Consider the following 8,333-nt stretch of genomic DNA (forward strand, 5'->3'; position numbering starts at 1 on the left):
AACCTCTGAACCTAGAAAGAGGATGTACAAACTGCAGTTGGATTCTGCCCTAGACTGATCTTAAGACCAGGACGGTGCCGAAGCTGGGTTCTGTCCCCACAAGTCTAACCACAGCCATTTTTTTCATACGTGTGAGCTTCCCGGCTTGTACAGGCTGCTGTCTACAATATCTCGTATATAACCTTCTACTTATTTTCTCATAAGAAGACCAGGAGGTTTTACCCTTATTTTGTAGATAAAGGTAGATGTGATTTCAGAAGTAAACCTCTATTGCCTTTCCTTCCTAACTCAGGGCCCACTCCTCACCATTGATTGAAAGTGTAGTTTATTCAAGCATTGCTTTGCTATGTGACAGTTCACATGGGCTTCTCAGCTCTGAGGAACTTGGCCTCCCTTTGGATGGCGAGAAATATATGGAAAGAGCCCCTGCAGCTCAATTTCCTAACAACGAATTTGGGAAACCTAATTCCAAAATGACACCACTACTGCACCTTGCCTCCTGCCTTGGAGATTCAGTCCCATCCCCAGCATTCTTAGACCACAGTGGGTTCATTTTTGTGTCACAGGTCCCTCTAAAAATATGCTGAACGTTATGAACTGTCTCCAGAAAAATGTGCGCACACACACATTTGTATGGCATTTTACATAAAGTTTCAGGGGTTTTCAAGACATTTGGAATCCCTGGGCCAAAAGTTGTACCACTCCCAAATTTTCTTTTGCAATCCCCCCAACAGATACGGCCTTCTCTTCTGAGCACACCGCTCTCCAAATCAGTTCCAAAATGTTTAGACCTCAAGGGTAGCTAGTCCCAGTATCTTCATGGGAGGAATTTTTCAGAATAGAGCGATGTATCTAGTGTTACACATCAAACTGAAGTGAAAAGCCAAAGGATAAATTTCTATGAATTCCCCAGCGGTCCCCTGTGGCCCCCTACCATTGCTCATCCTCCGGAAAGGGAAGAGAAATGAGTATGTTGAGCAGTGTTCAGTGCCCAAAAGGCATGCTTAAGTTATCCATTGGCTTGAGATTATCCACGATCCACTCGCTGGTTGACACTTAAGTCAGTAGCCAGTGATAGGGGATGCGGGACCCCTGCCCACTCCTGCCTCCGTTTAAGAGACCACAACATTCTCTTGCACTCTTGAGCACAAAGCTGCTACCTCTGTCCCACCCACCCCCCAAATTGAAGCACCCAATCAAGTGTCCCCAGTAAACGGCCAATCCCCGTCTACTTTCCCGGGACCCTCTTCAGCTCCGTTTGCTCCCCACTACCCAGGAGTGATGCAAGCGACCCCATCCTTCAAAGGAGAGGGCAGGTGCCGGAACGTGCCATAAACTACGCCCATTCCCAGCCTTCCAAGCCCCCAAACGGATTCGATTGTTGTTTCGTGGGGCTTTTTTTTCTTTTCTTCCTCCGAACCTCCGAAGTGTTCTCCCTTCCCATTGGCCGAAGCTGCCCCTTGACGCCACCCTGGCCTTGCTCGCTGATTGGTCCATTCTGGATGTGCCCAAGCCTTTTTCCCAGGGTGTGGCGCCCCCCCCCGCCCCCAACAGGGTTCTGACCCCTGGCTCCTCCCTTCCCCCCAAGCCCCCCTCTCTGTTCCGAATGGTTCCGCCCTGGCTCGGCTCCCCCACGGCCCAGGCCGCTGCCCTTAGGGCCCCCGGACGGGGCGGGGCACACTGGGGACGGGCAGAGGGCGGTGGTGGCGCCTTCCTGCCGAGTCCGAGGCCGCCCCCGCTACCCTTCCCTAACCCTTGTAGGTCCCACTTTCCCCTGGGCAGTTCTCCTCCTGCATCGGTAGCCCCGTCCCGTCTGTGCAGCCCCCACCGTGGTCTTTGGGTCATCCTGAACAGCGGCGTTAAATCCCTGCCCTCAGCGCTGCACACACGCCCATCCGCCTCCACCCTCGGGTCCCCGCACCACCCCCTTTCCCCGTGTCGGCTCCCCCTTCCCCTCCCGAGACCGCGGAAGCTCCGACCCCCTTCCCTCGCGGACTGTCCATCCCCAGGACCCCCGTCCCTGTGTGTGGCCAGTCCCAGCGGCCTCCCCTTCGCGGCCTCCCTTTGCCTTCGTGGCGAGTGTGGTGGAGCACTCCCGCCCCCCTTTTCTCCGTACCCCTGCGCTCCCTTCTTATGTTGTCCCTTCATGTCCCTCCCTAAGTCCCTCCCACACTATGCCCCCCCGCGGTACACACACACCCCTCCCCGCTAGGCGTCCCCCGGCGCCCCTCCCCTACCCCCGCTCGTCTATGCCCCTCCCACCCACCCCGTCCTTTTGTCTCCTCTTTGGTCTCTAAGTCCCCCGCCCCTCCCTCGCTCCCGCCCTCACTCCCCCGAGCACGCTCTTATCTTCCCCAGGTCCCGGCGCCCCGCCCCGCGGCCGCGCCCCGCGGCCCCCTCCCTTCCGCGGCCCCGTCTCCGCCCTCGGCGCTCCGCCCTCCCCCCCGCGGCTTCTGCCCGCCAGCCCGGCCGGCCTCCGGTTCCCGGGTCGCTCCTCCTGCGGCCGCCGCCGCTCCCCGACCCACCCTTCCCGGGCCGGCGGCTCGCGTTCCCGCGCGCTCTCCCCACACACGCACCCCCGCCGCCCCGCTCCGCTCGCTCGCTCGCCCAGGCCCTGCAGCGGCCCGGCCCAGCGCAGCGCTCAGCCCGCAGCCAGCCATCGGGGAGCCTCGGCGCCCCGTGGCCGCGGGCACCTAGCGGACGGGCGGGCAGGCAGCCCGGGAGCGCGAACCCGGGCCGTGCTGGGTCTCCCCCGCCCAGCCCGGCCCTCGGAAGCCTCACGGGGCGCAGGCGCCCGTCGGAAATGTTTGGGGGACGGGCCGACCGCGGTTCCTCCCGCAGCCCAGGCAGGGCCGGCGCGTCCCGGGGAGTCGTCGCGACCTTACCTCTGGGGATGACTTGACCCGGAGCCTCCTCCCGGCTCCCACCCCAAACCTGTGCCGCCACCAACGCGCGACGCGCAGCTGAGACTCATGGCTGGCGGGAGGAGGGCGGGGGACTGTCCTGAAAATGCCCGAGCCTTGAGGGACCCTAAGCCAACCGTCAGACTCAGAGAGGCGAGGTCTAGTGACACGTCCCGGCCACCCAGGGAGAGAGGGCGAGCCCACGCCAAGCGCCACGGACCGCTGCCTCTCCGCCCGGGGTTCTCCCCACTACGCACTGCACAGCTCTTTGTATAGACCCCGCCGGACCCAGAGTGAGGGACGTGGCTCAAGTCGACAGAACACCCAGCCACCCACCCACATGCCAATAGACACTTTTATTTAAAAGTCTGGTCGCATCGGGCACGGTGGCTCACACCTGTAATCCCAACACTGGGAGGCCGAGGTGGGCGGATCACCTGAGGTCAGGAGTTCGAGACCACCCTGACCAACATGGCGAAACCCCATCTCTACTAAAAATACAAAAATTTAGCCGGGCGTGGTGGTGGGCGCCTGTAGTCTCAGCTACTCCGGAGGCAGAGGCATGAGAATCGCTTGAACCCAGGAGGCGGAGGTTCCAGTGAGCCAAAATCACGCCACTGCACTCCAGCCTGGGCAACACAGTGAGACTCTGTCTCAAAAAAAAAGGAATAAAAAGTCTGTTCGATGATGCCCAAGTTGACTGTGTTTTTTCGCCCCAACCTCTTCTCCCAAGCCCCTCACTTAGTCTTACCTACTTACCCACCAGACTGGAAGCTCTTTGAAGGGGGCCCTGTTTGTTGCAGTGGCTCACTCAATGGATCCCTTGTGATTGGCGGACAAGTGGATGTATTTGTTAACTGCTCGCCTTTGGGATCTGTGTCATTATTGTGTGACTTAAGGTTGTAAACTCGGGAGGGCCAGGACCGGGTGGGGATTACTAGCTCGTGCCAGGCACAGCATGATACCCAAAGGGATGGGCCATCAATGCTTTTTGAGACTGATGTAACTAATTATGCTGGAGGCAGATGCCTACCTCTTGGTCCCCAGAACTGCCAGTTCCAGGGCTAAGTCTGAGCGAGGAAGAAACTAAGGAGCCGTCTTAGCTCATCCCCAATGGGAGGCCGACTCGCTGGGAACTAGACATGGCTGCAGTCAACACACGAACACACCGGGTAACGTGACTTTCTAGTACTGGGAATAGTTTGCAGGGAGCCAGAAACTCGACTTTAACTCCAGTTTGCAACTGGAGCTGGGAGGCAGAAAGTAGCCAGGTTTTTCTCAGTGTGAAGCAAACTGTCCCATATAAGGATCAAACCTGTAGTTCTTCATCCATTTGCCCCAAGGTCGACCTGAAGCCCAATCCGTCAGAAGAGGAAGGCTGCAAACAAACTGGACCAGAGGTCAACAGCAATTACCCCCAGGGGTTGGGGGGGCGAGTAGGCGGGGGGGCAGGGACAGTGGAAGCACTCCTTCCTCCCATTTACGGGTGCAAGATTCACCCTGTACTTTGCAGCAGCTCATTTGTAACCTGGTCACTTTAGAGTTGGTCCAGCTCCCTGCCAACCTCACACCTCCACCCCCAACCAGACGGGTCCTCTCTGTCCTTCCTCAGCCCTACACTGTCTTCGCCCAAGTCAGCCTGCTCTAAATGGACACGGTCAGTGATCCAAGCAGAAACTGAAACAGTAACAATCGGACAGTGTCAAGAGACTCCAGCAGAGATGCCTCGGAGCGCCCGGCCTCCTCCTCTGCCTTGGCACAGATGTTCTTATTGTCCTGGAAAGAAATACCAAATTCCCTCCCCAAGCGTGAAGCGAGGATACTCTGGGACTTAGCCTCCAAGGACAGAGTCACAGGCCCAGCCCAGTTCCCCTACCCCCTAATCAGACTGAGACGGTCACCATCCCTCTTCCCCATCCTAGCCAAGACGTCTCCCCCTCACCAAGGAGATTATGGGGAGTGGGGCTGGAGCTGCATGAGAAGACTGCTAAACTGTTCTACAGGCCTCTTTAGGGACAGTTAGCACATCAAAATACATATTTGGAAAATGCTCACAATTAACACTGGGAGAAAAACAGTAAACACAGTGTCACTTTGCCAGGCTCAACAGTTTTGTTTTGTTTTGTTTAAATGCTAATGGCCTCAAATGGGGAGCAGCATCCATCAGTTAAATAAACAAGCCATTAGACTGAGACTAGAAGTGTCAACACATGACTAATCTACTAATTGGGAGAAGGCATGGTGTAGTGAGGAGCACGGCAGCAAAGCATGCTGGAGGCTGTGGAGTGGACTTACTTACGTGCAGAAGCACGTGGGATTGGAGCCAATGAGACCTGAGTTTGAGTCCTGCCTCAATCAGTTGTTAGCTGTATGGCCTTCAGTGAGTTACTTCATTTCCTTGAGCCGCTGTTTCACATTCTGTAAAATAGGGACATTAATAGTACCGACACCACAGGGTTGTTACAGGAATGAACTAAGATAATACAAGTAAAGTTCTTGGTGCAATGTAGGAGCCTGCCACATCGTAAATGTTTGATGTCTGTTGGCTGTTATTGATCATAATAAAATGCCTTGTGTACAGAAGACACTCAAAAAGTAGATGAAAAAAATGACTTGTGGTTGCTAGATATTAGCAATAAAATGGTGAACATGGTCTCCAGACCCCCTGCCAAATACAACTGGCAAAGGGGATGCTTTTGGTGGGTTAATTCCAACTTCTTCAGGCCATCCCTTTAACCTGGAATTCACTCCAGCTCTTAAGGATGGACTGTCCTGCCCGAGGGTTGCTGGGCTCTGGGGTCTGCTCTCCTGGCACCTGGCTAAGAAGCCTGGGTTAAGCTAGCCCTCCCAGGTGGGGACCAGCCAGGTACAATGCTGAGCATCCTTCCAGTCAGCCAGGCCCATTCTTGCAGAGTACTGCAGGCTGTTCTTAGTTGCCTCCTTCCTGTTGTGGTGATCACAATATTGAGAGGGACCAGACTGTGGAGGAAGGGAAACAGGAAGAGGCACACAGGACTCCCAGAAGTAACTGTGACCTAAACAAAGTCCTTGGTCTTCGCTGCCTTGCCCCACCTTCTTGAAGCTCCATGTCCTCCCAGTCACCTGCTAAGAAGGCCTGTTCTCAGCCAAACGGAGTCTCCCTCTTCATCACCAGCCCTTCATAGACAGTCTCCTAGCCCTCTCCTTTCCTCCCTTCCTGTTCCAGGAGAGTGGTTCCCTCTATCTGAAAGGTTGGTAAGTTTAGAGAATTCCTTCTGTGCAAGTAAGGAGTTGAGCTGACAGTGGCTTAACATGCCACCCCTTCCCAGGTCTTGTAATTGCATATGAGCCTCCTCAACTTGAAAAAAAATCCTTAAGGTCCCTGGAAAGGAATGAAAACAGGTATCAGGGCCAGGCGCAGTGCCTCACATCTGTAATCCCAGCACTGTGGGAGGCCGAGGCAGGTGATCACCTGAGGTCAGGAGTTTGAGACCAGCCTGGCCAACATGGTGAAACCCTGTCTCTACTAAAAATACAAAAATTAGCTGGGCGTCGTGGTGCATGCCTGTAATCCCAGCTACTCAGGAGGCTAAGGCAGGAGACTCGCTTGAACTTGGGAGGCGGAGGTTGCAGTGAGCCGAAATCATGCCACTGCACTCCAGCCTGGGCAACAGAGCAAGACTCCGTCTCAAAAAAAAAAAAAAGAAAGAAAGAAAGAAAAAGAAAAAAAAGAAAAGAAAACAGGTATCAGGGGACTTGTGGCCCTTTGACAGGCTGAGGTGGCATGGGGAGGAGAAAAGTTTTACTCCATCAGGTCCTGTTTTGTCTCCTTATTCTGCCCTGAACTTGAGGCCCTGAACAGCCCCACACCAACCCCAAGAGGCACCCTCCTGTACAGTTCTACACCTGGAGCAACCCCTCCCCAGCAACCAGATGGGTTCTCAGGCTCCATTCTTCACCCTCCTCTCCCAGTTGAGCCCTGAAGTAGGCCCCCTCCTGGCTCAGCACTTAACCAGAAAATAGCAGGTTAGCTTGATCAATTAAGCCCTCTCCACAACTGTCTGTGGAGTGCTAAGGGGTTAATGTATTTTCCCTCCTGCCACACCCAACTGAACTGCAGTTCTCAAAGCACACTATCACAGTTCTGTTCCAGAGTCTGTGCTGCTGGCAATTGCTTTTTTGAGCCTGGCCCACTGCAACCAGGACACCCACCCTGTTACTTGCAAATCAGACTCTCTTCCTCAAAGGACCACTTGACCTGTGCCTGCCTCGGAGAAGCTGCCAATAGTGCCCCAGGTGAAGTCATGTTCCCCTTTCCTATGGGTTCACACACTATGTCCCTCTTTGAGGGCCCCCTTGCACATTCCGCCTGGCATAAAAATTAGTTGCTGACTTATCTCCCATGGGATAGACGGGATAGACATAACCTTCTCCAAGCCAAGAAGTGCTTCTTAGAGACCAAGGGTGCTTCTGTTTCTTTATAGTTTTTGTTTGTTTCCAATCTGCACAAATAAGTGGATTGTAACAGGAACTCCCATCACCTAGATTCCACAGCTAAGATTTTGCAACATTTGTTTCCACTTCATGTTTGTATTCCACTTCCACCAAAACAGTGCCTAGCACTGCCTTGAACAGCACTTTGAACAAAGAAGCCAGGACTCTGTGGGAAATGGTGGGAATTCAGGTTTGCAGAACAGGCTTCTGGGAGTGGCATGGGATGGGGAAATGGGTAACGAATATAAAAAGTTGTCAATGCCTGAGTACCTATTATGGGCCAGGTGTTTTACAGGCCATCTCATTTCACCCTCACCACAACTTTATGGAGTAGGTACTGTTATTATCCCAATTTTACAGATGAGGAAATGAGGTTCAGAGAAGGAAAGGGACCTCCCTAGGTCACCCAGATAGGCGATGGCACAGCTGGGATTTAAATCCAAGCCCTGTGCCCTTCTCACTGTGCCCTGCAGCCTGCCTCAAAGGGTGCCGAACAGGCTGCCACCTGCTCTGCTTCCATTTCACAATGTACACGACATGCTTTGTGCATGCTTTGCAGAGTACTATGCACACATACACACACATGCACACCTGTATGGTCACACACTGATTTTTGTCCATGAAATGTCTCCTGGGTGGGGAGCTGGGGGCGAACCCAGGAGTTGAGGGAAGAGGGCAAACACCTCCCCCATGTCTGCGAAGGCCATACTCTCAAAAGGGAAACAAAGTTTTTCTCCTTGCTCCCACCAGTGCAGTACATTCTCTTCAGATCTCCAAAATGACCTTGTAACCCGCACTCCTCTTCAGCACTCCTCTTCAGCCACGACGGTCTGCTCCCTGCCTCCCGCTGTCTGCTTCCTGCCTCCCGCAACAGACATTGCTCTTTGCAGCCTTTGTTCTTTTGCACCACCAGCCCCCACCCTCCACCTCCCAACATGGATTCATGATGTTCCTCCA

The sequence above is a fragment of the Rhinopithecus roxellana genome, chromosome 7 (assembly GCF_007565055.1).
Source record: "Rhinopithecus roxellana isolate Shanxi Qingling chromosome 7, ASM756505v1, whole genome shotgun sequence".
NCBI classification, from domain to species: domain Eukaryota; kingdom Metazoa; phylum Chordata; class Mammalia; order Primates; family Cercopithecidae; genus Rhinopithecus; species Rhinopithecus roxellana.